Source organism: Alosa sapidissima, chromosome 19 (assembly GCF_018492685.1).
Source record: "Alosa sapidissima isolate fAloSap1 chromosome 19, fAloSap1.pri, whole genome shotgun sequence".
In the NCBI taxonomy this organism is placed as follows: domain Eukaryota; kingdom Metazoa; phylum Chordata; class Actinopteri; order Clupeiformes; family Clupeidae; genus Alosa; species Alosa sapidissima.
The window spans coordinates 13,471,976-13,490,484 of NC_055975.1; the positions used below are offsets into that span (position 1 = coordinate 13,471,976).

Below are 18,509 nucleotides of genomic sequence, written 5' to 3' on the forward strand. Positions count from 1 at the left end.
GAGAAGACACAAAAGGAAAGTGATGAGGAGAGATACTGTAGATGAAATTCCTCTGAAGTGCCCCATGCACTGCAAATGCATGTAGTAAAAGCAATTCATTTATCAAAGTGAAACTCATCATACTTGTGCTACCCTCATTAACAGCAAACAGCTTAATGACTTATACTAACTGAAGGGAAACAGGATAGATGGTGGGATAAGCTTGCAGTATAGGGGGAGGGGCGGGCTAAAGCGAGTGTCATTGATATTCGCATATTTTGGGAAAGTTTGGGGTTAAGGAGAGGGAAACGTGTTTTAAGCCTTTGTCATGCATCACTGACCCCCCCCCCCCCCCCCCCCCCCCCCCCCCGCCTGGTCTCTTCTCCCCACTGCTCTTTGATGGTGCTGGGTTTAGGACGTCGCTGGGGTCTACATCAAGGGGGGAGGCCCTGGTACCTCCACTTTGGGGGACCCCAGGAGAGGGGGTACCGCTTTTGTCCCCAAAGAAAATGAACGTGGCACTAGGCGGGCCAGCGGCGAGAACGTGTGTGAGAGAGGGGACGGCGACCCAGGAGGGCCACTTGGAGATCAGAGAGAGGTCAGAGCAAACACGACGAGAAGAAACTGGCCAGGTAGGGCTCTGTTTGATCAGGGTCGAGTCTTACCTCCTGAGCTGGGCTGGATTGAGCTAAGCTTCACAGGCAGCAGGTCTCAACTGAACAGTGCATGAAGGTCAGGTATGACCTTCTATGGAGAATAAAGAAATAATGGAATATTTAACATACAGTATTCAGCATTCAGTCACTTATTTCAGTGAGCAGAAAGTGCACAGCAATTCTTTAGGATAACATGAGATTATAGTTGTTTCAGTTTGTCAGTGTTTCAGAATACTTTTTTCTGATACTGAATCCCTGTCTATGTTAATGTGGGAGACACTAGTAATACCATATTAGGAATACTAAATATTATTTTTTTTAAAACACACATACACTTTGACCTGCTAATCTGTGCAAAGGTCACCTCTTTACTTTACCTTACACTAGGTCACATTAGTCTTGGGGGAGATTTATGTTCACCATACTTACCAAAACTCATTGGCTGACTTTTGAGCTGCCTTGAGCTTACAGTAGGCCCTATATGCCAGTGCATGAGGCAGATACCCCTTAAGGCTGGAATTAATATCTGCAACACTGCAGGTAGTGGAACTGGACAAACTTGTTGCTTTTATAAACACTTCTCTATGAGTTTATTTACCAAATGAGCCACAGGAACATATTTTAGCCCTATTGTTTGAAGTTTAGCACCAGTTAGAACATTTCCATTGAACTTGGTTATTAATGGGTTTTGTTATTATGACGATTTGTTATGTTAAAATGATTTAGTCTATTACTATTATTCATATTTGTATGTTGGTTACATGCCTCCTTTGAATTTTTCTGATAATGTTTATTGTTATTATTGTACTTTACTTTGGACAAAAGCATCTGCCAAGAACCATAACCATAACTTCCCTGTAAATTGATTTATCTTTGTTATTAGATTATGACATTTTCTGCATAGGAATATGTTGTGATGTGACTGTATGCAGTAGCAACTGCTGCTGACTACCTGGACGTAGTATACTGTATGTGCTATGTTAGATCTCCAGTCTGTCCATTCTCTACCACTTCCTGCTCCCTCTGTGTGTCCTGCCCTTTCTCAGACCTCCTCAGCTTTCCTGTTTTAACAGAGCATGCTCGCTTTCCATTCCTCTGCAGCCTTCACCATCACGTCTCATACACACTTCACTGTCAGAAAAGCTAACATCATCGCTTGCCGACAGGCGGAAAGAACACGGTGGCGTCTCCAGGCTGCTGCCTCTCTCCCCGCTGGACGTCCTGTCAGTCTCCACGGCCCTCCTCAGGGATCTGGACCACTGCTGCGGCTGCGGCTGCTGGTTCTGCTGCTGCTGCTGTGTGTGTGTATGATATGCATAATGCAGGCCGGGTGCTGTAAGGGGCTGTCTGTGGGGAGCTGGCTGCTGAGGGCAGGGGCTGTTGTGTAACACGGGCAAAGAAGCAGGAGACGCCTGGCGCAGGTGGGGACGGACGTAAAGGGCAGCACACAGACTTGCACTCTATTTCAAGGCTCAGGAAACAGCTGGGAGGGAAAGGGGTAGGAGGGTAAAGTCTGGGTGTGTAGAACAGAGATGGAACTAAGGCCGAAGGATGAGGTGTGTGTGTGTGTGTGTGTGTGTGTGTGTGACTGGCGGGCTGTATAGCAGATCCATTGTCAGAATGCATACCTTCTCTTCTCCCTGTTTAAATATGTTCCCATGTAATAGCTGCTATACCTGTGACATCCACCAGAGGGTACTCTTGACCACTTTGCTCCACAGCATTCTGTGGATGGCCTCTAAGGCAAGCCACATATTACTTCCATAAAGCGATGAATGGCATGGCATGGAAAACATCATCCTAGAATAATGAAATGATACAAAGATAGGAAAAAAGGAGAGTATGCCAGGGGAACTGGCAAATTCATGAATGCAGATTGTGTCCTTGTTTCTCACCAGCGATCAACTGATTAACTTTATTGACATCCATTCATTAGCCAAATGATCTTAATCAAGGATGCAATGTGTGCAATTACTCACAGCTGTATGTCAGCCTATTCCTGGTGTGTGTGTGTGTGTGTGTGTGTGTGTGTGTGTGTGTGTGTGAGTGAGAGTGTGAGAGAGAGAGAAAGAGCATTTCGTATTGGAACAAAAACACATTTTACATCTTTTTGTTTCCTCGGGCACATATGAAAATGGATCAGATTAAGAGCTTAAAGTCTTACAAACTGCACACACAGACACACACACACACAAACACACACACACACACACACAAACGCACACACACACATACACACACACATACTGAGAGAGAGAGAGAGAGGAGAAAGGGCGAGAGAAGAAATAATCCATATGTGTAAAGCTGCCTTCCTTTGGAAAACGAGGTGTTGATGCTGCTGGATCCTCTTTGCCTTCTCCTCCCTCTTGCAGGGAAGTAATTGAATTCATCTCTGCATTTATCCGCTCTGTCAGAAATCAGGAGTAGACACAGAGTAGGCTTGGCAAGGAGGAGGAGCAGAGGAGATGCCTAGAGCAGTCAGTGTGTGTGGAGGACGAGTGGGTCCCATAACTCTTTGCACACCGTGGACCAAGATGGAACAGAAGGAAGCATTCATGTCCCACTAATACATTTATATATTTAACAGCATCCATACTTTCATCTACAAGGTTCCTCATGAACTCCATGATATCATTGGCTTTTCACATCGAATGAATTCAGTTATTGTCCAATAAATCTGTTGTCATGGTGTTCTGGTGTGAGAAGATCTAACCATGATTGTCTGTGTTTGTGTGTGTGTGTGTGTGTGTGTGTGTGTGTGTGTGTGACCTCTGTGAGGTGGAAGAGAGACCTCCAGAAGCAGCCTGTGGAGCTCAACTTCACTATATAAGCAGAAAAAAGGTAAGCGGGGAAAGCTATCCCCAGGACAGTGGAAACTTATCCTGCATGTGGTTTATTACTGTCAATCTTTTTTCATTTCAAAATGTCTTTTAGGATGCATATACACATATGGACTGTGAGTATGAATTCCCTTTTGCATCACACAACAATACATACATACACACACCTACAATCGCATACACACACACAATGGACACATTTAGCATAACACTGAGATGGAAAAGAATTAGGAAGTCTGGTTTGCTATGAAACCCTGTGAGTCATAGGGATCTCACCAAAGCCACAGAGTAATCCAGCACTGAGCCTTCACAACTGCTCTGGGGCCTGAGAAGGACTTCACAGAGAGGCAGAGGAGGCAGAAGAGTTCAAAGCCTGCCTTCCAGCTGTTCTCAGTCAGAGCACGCTCTCCTGTTGGACGTCAGCACTGGCCTTTGCCTAAAACTTTGTTTTGATTGCGTTGCTTCTTTTTCACTCTCACCCCCCCCCTTCAACATTTGTACTACAATATATTCCTTTTACAGTCATTTCAACATCTCTACTATATTCCTTTTACAGTCATTTCAGATGATGAATAATTGAATTCCTGTCCTTGTCCTCCTTGAGCAGCTCCTTGTCTCCAGCTGTAGTTGCAATAAAACTTACGTAAGCATTTGTGTGCTTGTGTGGATGTGTGTATATGCATGGGCGCCTTTATGCATATGTGTATATGTGTATATGCATGGGTGCCTTATATGTGTATGTGTATGTATATGTGTATGTGTATGTGTATGTATGGGCGGCTTTATGTATTACTAAGTGTGTATATGCATGGGTGCCTTATATGTGTATGTGTATGTGTATGTGTATGTGTATGTGTATGTATGGGCGGCTTTATGTATTACTAAGTGTGTATATGCATGGGTGCCTTTATGTATGTGTGTATATGTGTACAGTATATGTGTGTGTGTATGTATAGGCGCCTTTATGCATGTATGTGTGTGTGTGTGTGTGTGTGTGTGTGTGTGTGTGTGTGTGTGTGTGTGTGTGTGTGTGTGTATGCATGGGTGCCTTTTTGTATATGTGTATATGTGTGTGTTTACAGTATGCATGGGAGCCTTTTTGTATATGTGTATATGTGTGTGTATATGCATGGGCGGCTTTATGTATCACATAGGTGCACATAGCCGTAAGTTTGCGTGCATACACCACGGAATCCTGAAGTGAACCCCAAACTTTGCCAAACAGAGTGTGTGTCAGTGCCACTCCTCTTGGCCTTGCCTGTCAGCCCGGGTGTTGCATGGATGAAATAACTGCAACGAACCGTCTTTTTTCCCCCTGAAGGTCTCCTCTGTCTGCCTGATCATGTATTTACCGTCTTTCCTGTGCGCGTCGGCTCCTCATCAATATTTACGGCCCCTCCTGTCTGCACCTCTGCCTCTGCCGTTCTCCTCTGATGATCCTCAAACCCCAGGTCCTGACTCCTGGTCCTGGCGAATACAGATCACCTCGCCCCTATGTGCCAGCCCTGGCTTCCATAAGACTGTGTGGAGAAAGGTAGCGTACTGAACATCTGCACACACCTACATATGCACAAACATATCCCACAATGCATCAGGGTTGACACGACTCACCTCGGCTCAGAGAATACAGGATGTAATATTGTTTGGATTTTGAATTATTCATTCAAATAAGCCACGTGCAGGTTTAACATTTCAGCTTGTTGACCTTAACAAAGAGGCACTGCAATTCCAAAACAAAGACTTCACAACAGTACTGTGATGGGGTCAGATGTATGATGACAGCATCGTGTCCATGCTACACACAACTATTTAGTAGCCTGTATACTATGCAGAACCCCACCTCTTTCTGCTGACCACACCTTGCAAAGGCCTAAACAAGAGGCACAGGCTCTGCAATCAAGTTTAATCTACCTCAGGCTAGTGTATTATGGAGACATCCATCCCTGTGATGGCCACTCATCAAGTCCATTGGCACGTCCACTGCTGTCACAGCCCATCCACGACTGGGCGACACCAAAACTTCTCCGCAGTTTAGCACAAGGTCACATTCCTACGCACACAAACATTACGTAAGAAGGAAAGCATTTGAGACCTGTTACTAATTCATGACCAAACTCCAGAGCACCAAAAATGACTGAAGCATTAAACGAAGCCGGTAAGAAGGAGGGAAGGAGAGATTCTGAGATGAGGATGGAGTAAGATGAGGGCAGGAGGAATGTTTTGGGTGGTGGGGGACGAGGTTGTCCCTGGGTAAAGGGATAAGGTAAGGTAATAGTAACAAGGTGTTCTTCTGACTCTTTAATGATGCACAGAGCGCCTTTGGAACAGTGGGGGGCTCCCTATGGAAATGAAAGGAGAGAGGGAGGGGGAGTGAGAGAAGGGAGAGACAGAGAGAAGGGAGAAGGAAGGAAAGAAAGATAGATACAGAAAGAGAGGAAGGCATAAACGAAGACACAATTGGAACATTAAAGGGTATAGGGAAATTATGATTATGACTAAAGAAAGGAAAGAAAAAAAGAGAAAGAGAATCCAGGCAGGTGAAAGGTCAAATCAGAGACAAACAATGAAAGGCAATAGACACAGGAAAAGAGACAAGAGACACAGGAAAAATACAAGAAAGAGACATAAATGAAGTTCAAAAGAAAAATATACAGGTGATAGGTTGCAATGAGAGACCAGCAAATACAACTGAGAGAAAAGATGAGGGAAAAAAGAAAAAGTAAACTGAAAAAGCAACTCTGGAGAGAGAGAGAGAGAGAGAGAGAGAGAGAGAGAGAGAGAAAGAGAGAAAGAACACATGTGATGAGACCACATGAGGTTTGAAGTGAACATGAAACATCCCAGAATATTCTGGATAATTCTGAAAGTCAGCACACATATCGAGTAAGCAACCTAAACTGCATACTGTAGGTTACCGACACTCTCACCATGCAGAGAATAGTGATCACGCTGTGCTGAAGTTTACATCAATAGTGAAAGCAATCTTAAAATCCATTACCTTCTCCTGTGCTCTGTGCTGCAGGTTAGCCCTGGGCCAGTGGATTATTAAACCCAATAAAACAGCTCTTTTATAGCCTGGAGTATAGAGAAGCACTCCTATCCAATGAAATGACTGGGCGCTGAGGCTATCAAAGGAGAAGGACTATGGGTAGGCCACTGGGAATGGTCACTGGGGGGCACTACGGTGTAGTCAAAACAGTGGATGAGTTGGTCATGCAAATCCTTACAGTGGCAAAAAGGAGACATGACCACAACCAGCTGTAACATTGTACATGTTTATTTTCTGTAAGTGCACAGTGATTATGGACATTCATCAGGGCATAGACAGTATTTGATCCATAATGCATCATCTTGGCTACAGCGCTTGGTGGTTTCAAGGTTAGTTGAAGATGCAGTAAGCTGAAGTAAACTGTTGATGATGCAATGCGGTGAAACTGAATGACTTCATGTGTCCGAAGCCATTTACATCTTTAAAACCACAGACTAACATGAGGACTGTGAATAGTGGCTGGTTCACTGTTTTAACTTGTGTTATTATGAGTGCTCTCGAGCTGGAGCTGGGCTTATATTTGGCTCAATATCTTCCTAGTTTGGTTGCCACTGATGAAGCTCTTTGGAAGCCAGTGTGAATTTCACATGCCGATCCATTCTTTTCTCGGTCAGCTCCTCACCTGATTTAAAATGGAATCGAACATGTAATGACCAAACGGGATTGGATTTGAATATGCCTTCGAGGAGCATTGCAAGTCAATAACACATAGTGCGGGTGTTAACAATTATTCTGATGCTGTGAAAGAAGCTGCAAGATGGTCCAATTTTTCCCACGCAGCAAGATTCTCATCATTTGAGTGTTTGAGTGCTATCCAAGTACACTTGTGTACATATTCAATTATGAAACAATCACTCCATTTTAATTTAATTACATTTTTATGCCACACTTACCAACATGCAGTGAAATACTTACTAAAACTGTCTGTGGCATAAAGATAAAATATATGCAAAGCAGAAATGACCAAATATAGAAAAAGAAACATATAGAAATACAGTACAAGATATGCATCAGTGTAGCATAAAATATATCCTTGTATTTGGAGTAAAGTGCATTTTTGTGCTAAATGAATGAGCTGTGCAACATCAGGCTGAGGCAGTTGTAGAGAAACTGCCAATATACAGTATAGCCTATAGTAAATATTTATGGATGCAGGGTACTTTGAGTGTATTATTTAGGTGGTGCTGGGTGCTTTCGATTATGCAGTAAAAGTTCCTTGGCATCTCTGAGGGCAGATTAAGCATGTAAGGTAGTAAAGATGCTGCTGGATTTTCTTCACCAGTGTGTTGATGTGACAGGAACATGACAGGCCCTGCATGGTGTACTCTGTCCAATCTCTCCACTGGATTCCTGATGCACCAAAGGGTGTGGTAACTTCTTTCCTGCTTCATGCTGATATTCAGAAGGAAGTTGTTCTCTTGGCACCAGGCTTTTAATCCTCCTTCTCCAAGAGAGTCTTCTTGTCATTATCACAGATTAGGCCAGCCACAACAGTGTTGTACGCAAACCTGACAATGATAGAGTTGGAAGTAGCCACACGGTCACAGGTGTCCAGTGAGTTCAGTAGGGGGCCCAGAACAGAACCATGCGGGACTCCAGTGCTGAGGTACAGAAAATAAATATATTGAAATATGTTTTAAGTGTCAAAAATATATTTTTTGAATATTTACATATATTTCAAAAATATATTTTTGTTGTATATGGGGTGAGGGAGGGTTAGACATTAACCCCTACCCATACTGTTTATGCCTTTCAGGAAGTTGGAGACCCATTGATGATGTTTGAAGGGAATTACAGTGTTAAAACACTGACAAAGTGTATAATGGTGTTACTGGCAGTGGTGGAATGTAACGAAGTACAAATACTTCGTTACTGCACTTAAGTAAATATTCCACGTATTTGTACTTTACTTAAGTAGAATTTATAGTGCATACTTTTGACTTTTACTTCGTTACATTTTACAGCAATTATCTGTACTTTTACTCCGCTACATTTTTACAACACCATCGTTCCTTTTTATGATACATTTTATGATCAGATATTTTTTCTCTCTGACAAACACGTTTGTTTTACCAGGGGGCGGGGTTGCTACCACATGTTCTGGAGCGCTACGTGCCCAGCTTCTAAATCTTTGAAACATAAGCTTCTAGTCTAGACCAGGCAAAGCGTGAGCTTGTAGCCATCTGCATTCGGTAGGCTATATTCACCAGACCCATGGCTACACTGGACATGCAACTGTGTTCTGTGCCTTTCTCTGTCTGTTATCTGCAGCGTTAGGGCCTCCTCTCCGATGAGATTGCTATCCGCAGATCAGCGAAGTTACAGGCTATGCCCATGCTTCTGTCACACGTCTGATCATTTGCGGCACAAATAAACGGTAGACTATTATAGAACCGCTGGCCAAAAAAAAAACGTAGCATTTTCCAGATTAGAAAATATTTCTTAATTGTGTGTGATCAAATAAAGAGGCATAGCCTACAATTGGGGGGGGGGGGGGGGGGGGATAGAAATGTGAGCGCTCATTCAATGTCTATGATGTGCGTCTGCGCAAGTGAAACTGAACCTAATCATAAAGACACCTTTCTCAGCAACTTTTCTGTTCAATCAGCAGAATTGGCATTACGATCCACCCGACGTTTCCCTGGTCTACCCCGTTAAACTTCAGGCTCTCGTGTTTTCCTGAATGATATACTCAGCAGACCACCCTAGTAGATAACCAGAATTACAGTCTCTAGAATTGTAGGTCAGAATGTAAACTGGGCCACAGATGGTAAGCACAATTGCATTAGCTTAAAACTATCTAGTCGAATATTGCCTAACCTAAAACTAGCTTAATTAAAATGCCACAGCCCATACTATTTTTTCTTTTAGAATATAGATATTAAGAGAATAAATCATTATGCAAATACTTTTACTTTTAATACTTAAAGTACATTTAAAAGCAGGTACTTTTTACTTTTACTTAAGTAGGGTTGTCATTGTGGTACTTTTACTTTTACTAAAGTAAATATTTCTCTGTGTATTTGTACTTTACTTAAGTACTGAGGTTCAGTACTTCCTCCACCACTGGTTACTGGTTCATAGTGAATTGTGCACAACAAACCTCAACAATTACACTATCTACATACTACAAAGTACCTGTACAACAATAACATGCAACTCATGGGGGAATGGGTACAGCATACTGGCCTGTGAACCTGCAAAGTACTTCACCAGAGTAATTTTATTATCCTGTTTAGCAGGGGGAGAGGGGGCTACCTTAATGCACATAAAGCTCAAATATATACAGTATATTACACCAGTGGTTCACTGGTTTTCGTCTGATTTTATGTGCTAATGTTCTGTCCTGTGTGCCCTATCCGGGAGGTTTTGAGTGTGAATGTTTTTTTTTAGTTCCTGGTCTTTGATTTGGGCTTCTCTAGGCGGTTTACGGAATCTTATTTCTAATCATTAAATTTAATCTCTCATAATTATGGTAATACATGTTGTTAATGTTTTTCATACTGTATAGTTAGTTATAGAGGTTAAATACTTTCTCAATAGGCCTGTGATAAGGAACTAGAACTACCTGGCCAAGTATAGTGTCTGGTGGCAAGTTAGGGGTTAGTGACATTTAGAGGGTTCCCATTGGCCACAAGATGACTGATATCACAAGTCATCACTCCCATTTGTGCCTGGCATCTTTCTAGAAACAAGGATTGTAAGAGTCAGAGTTGACAAATGACTCTGATCACGAGAAAGTTTGATGTCCAGTTTTAGACCTCCACAAACAAATCCTCCCATCAATCAAACCAGACATCAAACCTCTAAGAATCTCTCTTTCCCTCTGTTTGTCTATTTATCTATCTCTTTCTTCCTCTCTATCAGCTCTCTATCTCCACTCTCACTCTTGCTCCCAAAGGGCTCTCCATTTCTCTCTTCCCTCCCGTGCAACGAACATCCCTGGGAGAGACTTACGAGGGGCTTAGCATTCTCTGGCCTCTCTCTCTCTCTCTCTCTCTCTCTCTCTCTCTCTCTCTCTCTCTCTCTCTCTCTCTCTCTCTCTCTCCAGGGCTTTGCAACAGCAGGCCCATAAACATCCAGATCGTTTCCCCATAAAGAAGGCTCCTGCCGCCCCCTAAACGTGCGGCCTCACACCGTTTTATGACCTTGTTAAACATCAACATTATTTATTCCCCCTAAAGCATGGTATGGTAAGAAACCCACTGCCCCCCCACCCCCCACCCCCAAACCTCTCCCTCCACTGCCCACCCCCACAGTTCCCTAGAGGCCAGGTGGGGGATTAGTGTCACAGGTACACACATGGATATTGATAGTCTCCATGGTTACAAGGTAGTTCGCTTGAGAAGTGCTGGACTCATTTATTTGTGTTATTTGGATGTGTTTCTGTGTGTGTGCGTGTGGGTGAGGGCTCTCACATTTGTGAAATGAAAGTTGAACACGCCCCAGGGAGTAATAACAGGAAATGCTGAAAAGATTTGTACAGATGATCTATAGTGACTATATTGGCTTTTCAATTCAACATTATTCAGCCAAACCAAACCAAACCAAACACACATACCGTACTCACACACTCACTCACTCTCTCTTTCTCACACACACATGCACACACACACTCTCTCTATCAACCACAAAAACTCTCACACATACACACTGCGCTGTCTGATGAAAGATCTCCATAAGCGCTGCATAACGCAGCATGGCAGCTAGAGAAAACCTGAAACTTGCTCATCGATGATGCGAAGAGAAGAGAGAGGAAAGTCTCCAGAGACGGCCGGTCCGTCTGGACGACCAGATGAGGGCGTCTTTCAAAGCCACAGCTGCCGGCAGAGGAACAAACACTTAGCAGCGCTCTTTGAACATCTCCTGCTCTTCCTCAGAAGGGTGTCAGATACCAGACAATCTGCCCATGAGCAACCAAATGCTCCACACTCCAACACCAGTTTTCTGTACTCAGTTCATCAAAAGCTTAGAGAGATAAAAGAAAGAGGACTTTTTTTTTTTTTTTGAAAGAGGCAGATTTATCAGCACTGTCTTAGCAACTTGTAACCCTACGTTTGAACATGCTGGCATGGGGGTCGTGCTTAAAAAGACTCCAGCAAAGAGAGAGAGGGAGATAAAAAGGGACTTGAGCAGCGATTTGAGAATTTGGACAGATGGGCCTCGCCTTCTGCTGCTTTTGTCGGCGTAGCAACATTTTCGCTCGTGAGAGAGGAAGTGGGTGCCGTGGAAACCGGCTCTCGGAGAGCAGAGAGCCTTCTGGGAAGACATGGGGTGTACAATGCAACCATTGTAATGACAGGTGGTCTGGAGCATCAGAGAGAGGGGAGAATAAATACAGAAACCAAACATGGAAACAAATTAAGAAAATCTTCAGGTCTATTAGCAGGGTCCATTTTATGTGTACATTATGTGTACATATGTACATGTAACGGCTGCTGAGGTGCCGTCCCGTTATATGGAATAAATGGACGAGGTAGAGGCAAAGAACTCCCTAACGCGCAGCTCAGAGGCGTTTCCTCCGCCGAGACCATTATTTCCGTATTACCCGACACCTCGAAGGCCGTTATCCCGCTTATCACCCGGTTGCCACAATAGGCAATAATCATGCCTTTATAGCACGCAAAGGAAACAAGTGATTCCGTTTAAAAAGAAGCCGATTTGTTGTACAACTTTCTTTGGCCCTTTTGACAGTGATAGTGGTGGACATTTAGCTTGTTTGTGAAGTCTGCTTTCAGACTCAACCGTCGTCCTACTATGGTTGTTACCATTCATAAGCATTGATATGGAATGGTGATTAAACTTTTACTACAGTACTTCATAGGTGTCCTGTTATTCAGAATTAATAGCTACCCACCAGCCAATCAGAAAAGAATATTTCTTCTCTCCGGGAGATAAGATTAAATAAAGTATCTATAAAGGCACATTAAGGATGGAAATCCTGAATTCAATGGTTTTGCTTTTTACACCCACCACAAGCTAAACACACGTGAGTCTAAAATCATAACAGTATGGTCCAAGAAAACAAGTTCCTTTGAAGAAGCATGAGGTATAATTGATGAAAAGTGCTCTTCACACTTATTATTACTCACACAAACTGAGTGTCCCTACAAAGCCCTCAAAGGACCTGCTCTTCCACGGCAGGTACCCAGAACCAATCGCCACTCGTGGGCAGCCAGCTTGAACTTCAGCGGCATGTTAATGTGGCTTTCATACTAAAAGCTGCCAAGGGCTCTGTGACCTGTACTCAGCAGCACCTTGTGCAGAACAGGCATACCAGTGCTCTGGGATGCTGCACCCTCCAGGCCTCAGTGTCATACTCACGCTCATGTGGACTCACAATTTAATTGTACTTATAGAGCGCCAAAACATTACACATGTCTCATGGCACTTTACAGAGTGTTAGACAATCAGAGAAAAGAAAAGAAAAGAAAAAAAGAAGGCCCATGGGTAACAGAGGCGAGGAAAAACTACCTAGAATTGGAGATACATATAGGAAGAAACCTCGAGCAGATCCACGACTCAAGGGCCTGACCCATCTGCCTAGGGTCAGATACAGGACAGTATGCATAAGTACAAGTACATATTGAACGTACATGTTGTGTGTATCTGAAATGTATTTTAACTATGTTTGTACTGAGCTTATTGTAAATGTATTGAAAATGGAAAGCACTTCTCTGAAGAAATCTATTTTCAGTTTTATGTTTGATGAATGTTTTATTTCTGATCGATATCCATCCCTAGTCATTTGACAAGATGTTGAAATTATGTCTGATTTCTAATCACAGGAGGGCAGAAAGGGTAGCATGAAAAATGCTCTCCAGCTGTGAAGTTAGATCCCACCTGAGGCTCATCTCAAACACCGAAAGATAAGAAGTAGTGAACTGACAACCATGAGGGCCAAGAGAAGTGGCATGCTATTCCATCCCAGTGATTCAACCCTGCACAAAATAATCCCCCGTGCTCAATCTGTATTGTAGTGGGGTACCTGTGCCGTGACTGACACCGGCCAGAAACCGGGACAGAATATTTGCTTTCAAGTGCGGTTAAGCTCAATCCACGAGGCGGGCAGCTTCCAGAGCAACAGACTGAAAGACTGCACAACCATGATCAAAGCTGCTGGAACAGGATCAACAGAAAGCCATTTCTTTCCTTTTTGTTCTTTTCACCCTTCGTTCCTATAAGCTGTCTTCAAATCCACTCAGTGACGTGAGAGAAAGGGAGAGAGAAAGAAAGAGAAAGAAAGACAGCGAGAGAGAGAGAGAGAGGGGGGAGAGAGAGAGAGAGAGAGAGAGAGAGAGAGCAGATTTTCTGCCCTTCACAATGCCCTGAATATTTCATCAAAAACCCACAGCAATTAACAGACAGGCAATAATATTCATTCTTCTCCCAAGCCAAGACTTATCCCGCTCTCCCTCCATCCCTCTCTTTCTCTTTTCCTTCCTTCCTCTCTGTCCTCCACTCTCTCACCCCATCTCCACACAGCCCCTTCGCCTCCATTCATTTTCAGAAACGACTGAGCAGGCTGGGAAGATAAGACCCATTCCCTCCCAGCTACCCACACCTCACCACACCACAGCCACCTCTGCCTCCCCCCGAACCCTGCAACCCTTCCTAAAGTGCTTGTCTCACCTTGAACAGGAAGTACACTCGGCGAGAGATTGCGTATAACCACGCCAGGGCCAGGAAGCGCTGAGACCTTCCGGAAAGTGCAAGAGAGAGAGAGAGTGCGAGAGAGAGAGAGAGCGAGAGAGAGAGAGAGAGAGAGGAGGGCTTATAAACGGGCACATATTAAAATTTCATCCTCCGAGTTTCCTGCCACCCTCCAGCGCTGAGCCAAATTGCATGTTAAAGAGGAGGTGCAGGGAGAGGAGGGGCGGGTGGGGGTGGGTGAGGAGGGGTGGGTGGATTGTGGGGGTGGGTGGGGTTGGATGAGGAAGGGTGGGTGGGTGGAGCGGGTAGGTGGGGGTTGGTGGGTGAATCAGACGTGTGTGCAACGGGCTGGAGAAGAACTGCGGGAGAGACCATGGCAAATTTAACAGCTGCTTCTAAAAACTTGATGCTCCCTGGCAGACGCCGGCACTAAAAGCCTCACCGATTTAGCCGGAGGACGGGGCTGAATATAGCTTAATATTTTGGTGTGGTTCCCTGAATTGTGTGCGTGACACACCCTGAACACACTTTCACTTAACCTCGAGAGGGACAGTAAAAATATGACATAACAAGAGTCTCAACTTACAGTGTCCCTAAAAAGTCCATAAAATATTCATGAATCTATTTTTATTTCAGGTGCCAGCATTCTTTGGCATACCGCAGAAGTATAGTGTAACCTGTTTTCCAGGCTATTGTCTATACAGATGTTGTGCATCATTATAATAGAGGTGATGGTACTTACAATTTGTACATGTGCGAGGGCTCTGGAACCTGCCCAGAATAAAGATGCTCTGAGGGTAACGAAGAAGTCTCTGAGCTTCGTGTCTGAGGCCACCTGCCGTCTGCATCATTTAGTGTACAATTCAAATTCTTATATTACATCTCTGTGCTTGTGTCTCTGTTCTTTTTTTTCCAGCTGAAGCTGCATTGTATTGATTTTAATGTAGGGATAGACTGTGCCTGACGCATCCAAAAAGTAAAAGTAAACGTATTATATTTCTGTCAGTCAGTCATACATTATATAATACATAGAATACTGAGTGCAGAATTGTCAGCATTTAGGAGGAAATATGAGTGTAAGAATATTCTAGTTAGACTGCACTAATTGATAATGTAGGGTTTCACAAATAAGGTGGGTGGTGCAGAATATGTATGTATGTTTATTTTCTGTTTGTGTGTGTGTGTGTGTGTGTGTGTGTGTGTGTGTGTGTGTGTGTGTGTGTGTGTGTGTGAGAGAGAGAGAGAGAGTGTGTGTGAGTGTGTATGTGAGTGAGTGAGTGAGTGAGTGAGTGTGTGTGTGTGTGTGTGTGTGTGTGTGTGTGTGTGTGTGTGTGTGTCCATGTCATGTCCATAACACATCACATGCAATCTACAGACGAGGTGAAAGGCCACACTCTTCCCAGCATGCCTCTGCACTCCCGCTCAAAGGCCACCAGCTCACCTCCTCCCTCTCCTCTACAATCACCACTGACCTGAGGGCTGTCAACCGGAGATCACTGGCCTAGTCGTTATGGCAGCATACATCATCCCTCCATACCGGCGTGAAGAGATGACATCAACTTATCGACTGACCTCTGTGGCAGATAATAGACATACAGAAACTCTGTGAGAGACATTACACTGACCGCACTGGTGCATAGGAAGAAGTAAGTTAAGAGTTCAACTTTACACCGATTCCTCAAGTACAACACTCAAATGGCTGTCACAGTATGTTTACATGACATATGTTCTACAGCAGTGTTCCTCAAAGTGTGGTCCGGGGACCACTGGTGGTCCGCGAGCAGACGTGGTAAAATATAATTTAGATGAGTTGTTTGCAATATTGAACCAACTTGTATGTAAAACCCAGGGGATTGGCCTGACACACAAGATATGTATGTGTTCATTTTTCAAGTTAACAGAACTGAAGTTGTAATTCAGAATATTATGGATAGCAGTCACCAACTAAATGCTCAGGTGAAGTACAAAACTGATTTCCATTTCAACATAACATTATATTTTTAGATTGAAGGGCAAATTCTGACACCACATGGCTTATTTACTCTGGTGGGACAGACATGAAGTGTGTGCATGACCCCAATACCACATGGCTAATGGCTCAGAGCACAGAGCATGGGGCTGAAGGACCCTGATGAAAGACCCTGACACACACAGCTGACACATTTAGTATCACACAGAGATGCACATAAACACAGTCACTGATTACACACACACACACACACACACACACACACACACACACACACACACACACACACACACACACAAACTTAAGAGGTATGTGTTAATAGCAGTTATAGGTGTGACAGGTGAGGGTCAATGAAATAGGGTCAATTTAATCATCCTGACAACAGCACCATCCCAACCACCTTCACAGGAGCACTCTTACTCACCTGCAAAGCAACAGATGAGATTACATCCATGTATAATGCACATGTTTAATGCCTGTGCACACACACACACACACAGAGATGGGGTGGGGGGCTCTTGCTGACAAAACTGCAGTATTATACCTACAAATGGAAAATGAGAATGCTGAGAATGGAACACACCTACAATAGACACCCCAAAACACACACAGACCTACAGTACTTACTGCACAGGATCACCCCTCCATACATGCATAGCCCGTGAGAGAGAGAGAGAGAGAGAGAGAGAGAGAGAGAGACGTATAACGCCTTGTGAATAAACTAATTCACAAGTTCATACAATTTATTGACATTATAGGGATGGCCACACCCACACAGACACCTTTACAAGATCTTACATACATACATTACAAGATAGATACATACAGTTTCTTAAACTACAATGGACATGACACACACACATACACACACTTGCAGGCACCCACACGCACACGCACGCGCGAACACACACACACACACACTTGCGTGGTGCATACACATGACGTGCATACACACTCAAAACACAGCTATGATGGTAAAAAGGAGAATCATAAATGATCAGACAAGTGCTCTCTTTGAGCAAGCACTTTCACTAAAGTCAAGTCAACTGTCAGACTCTGAAGACTTATTTGATCACTTTAATGCAAAAATGGCAAACATTATGGATGACATTGCTCCATTACAATTCAAGAAAGTTAAGGACAAACAGAAAGCACCATGGAGGCAAAATCCAGCAGTTAAACTTCTAAAAAGAGAGTGTAGGAAGACTGAAAGAAAATGGCGTAAATACAAACTTCAGATCCACTATGAAATCCATAAAGAGATGCTCCGCACATATAACTCTGAAATATGCAAAGCAAGACAGTCTTTCTTTTCTAACATTATCAATAGAAGTTCAAATAACACTCGTATTCTATTTTCAACTGTTGATAAGTTAACAAATCCCCCCTCACAATTAGCGCCTGAACTTCTCTCAACTAATAAATGCAATGAGTTTTCATCTTTTTTTAAAGGTAAAATTTACAAAATCAGACTCAACATATCTGCTCAATTACAAATTCAACAACCTGAACTTCCAGCAACAAACAGAGGGAAACTAAACTTGATGTCAGAGTTCAGCTTGATAGACTACGAAACACTTGAAAAAACGGTACAGAATCTCAGCCCTTCCACATGTGTCTTAGACACTCTGCCTACCAATTTCTTCAAAACTGTTTTTCACCTCATAGCGGCGGATGTCCTTCAAATTGTAAATGTATCATTGCTGTCTGGCACTTTTCCTAAGTCACTGAAAACAGCTGTTGTAAAGCCACTTCTCAAGAAGAATAACCTGGATGCCTCCATGCTAAACAATTACAGGCCCATATCCAATCTACCTTTTATTGGCAAAATTATTGAAAAAGTAGTCTTTAATCAATTAACCACCTTCCTAACATCAAATGGGTATTTTGATTACTTTCAGTCTGGTTTTCGGGCAAATCACAGCACTGAAACAGCTCTCATTAAAGTTTCCAATGACATACGCCTCAACACAGATTCAGGTAAAACATCAGTCCTAGTGCTACTGGACCTTAGTGCAGCATTTGACACTGTTGATCACAATATTTTACTACACAGACTAGAACACTGGGTTGGATTTACAGGCATAGTTATCAGCTGGCTAAAATCATATCTACAAGAAAGGAGCTTCTTTGTTGCCATCGGAAACTGTACCTCAACACCAACGTCCTTGACCTGTGGTGTTCCCCAGGGGTCGATCTTGGGGCCACTATTATTCAACCTCTATATGCTCCCACTTGGACAAATCATTCAAAATAATTTGATTTCATATCATAGCTATGCAGATGACACACAAATTTACTTAGCTCTATCACCAAACAACTATGGTCCTCTTGAATCTATGTGTCAGTGTATAGAACAAATC

General features: G+C 43.3%; 1 long non-coding RNA gene across 1 annotated transcript; it reads right to left on the reverse strand.

Moving 5' to 3' along the window:
• Positions 1-3,558: 3,558 nt before the first annotated feature.
• On the reverse strand, positions 3,559-14,255 carry LOC121693228. The gene is made up of 4 exons (XR_006025436.1): positions 14,157-14,255; positions 5,387-5,525; positions 4,828-4,995; positions 3,559-4,096 (listed from the first exon to the last, which is right to left on the reverse strand). It is a non-coding gene; the product is annotated as an uncharacterized LOC121693228 (long non-coding RNA).
• Positions 14,256-18,509: the final 4,254 nt, after the last annotated feature.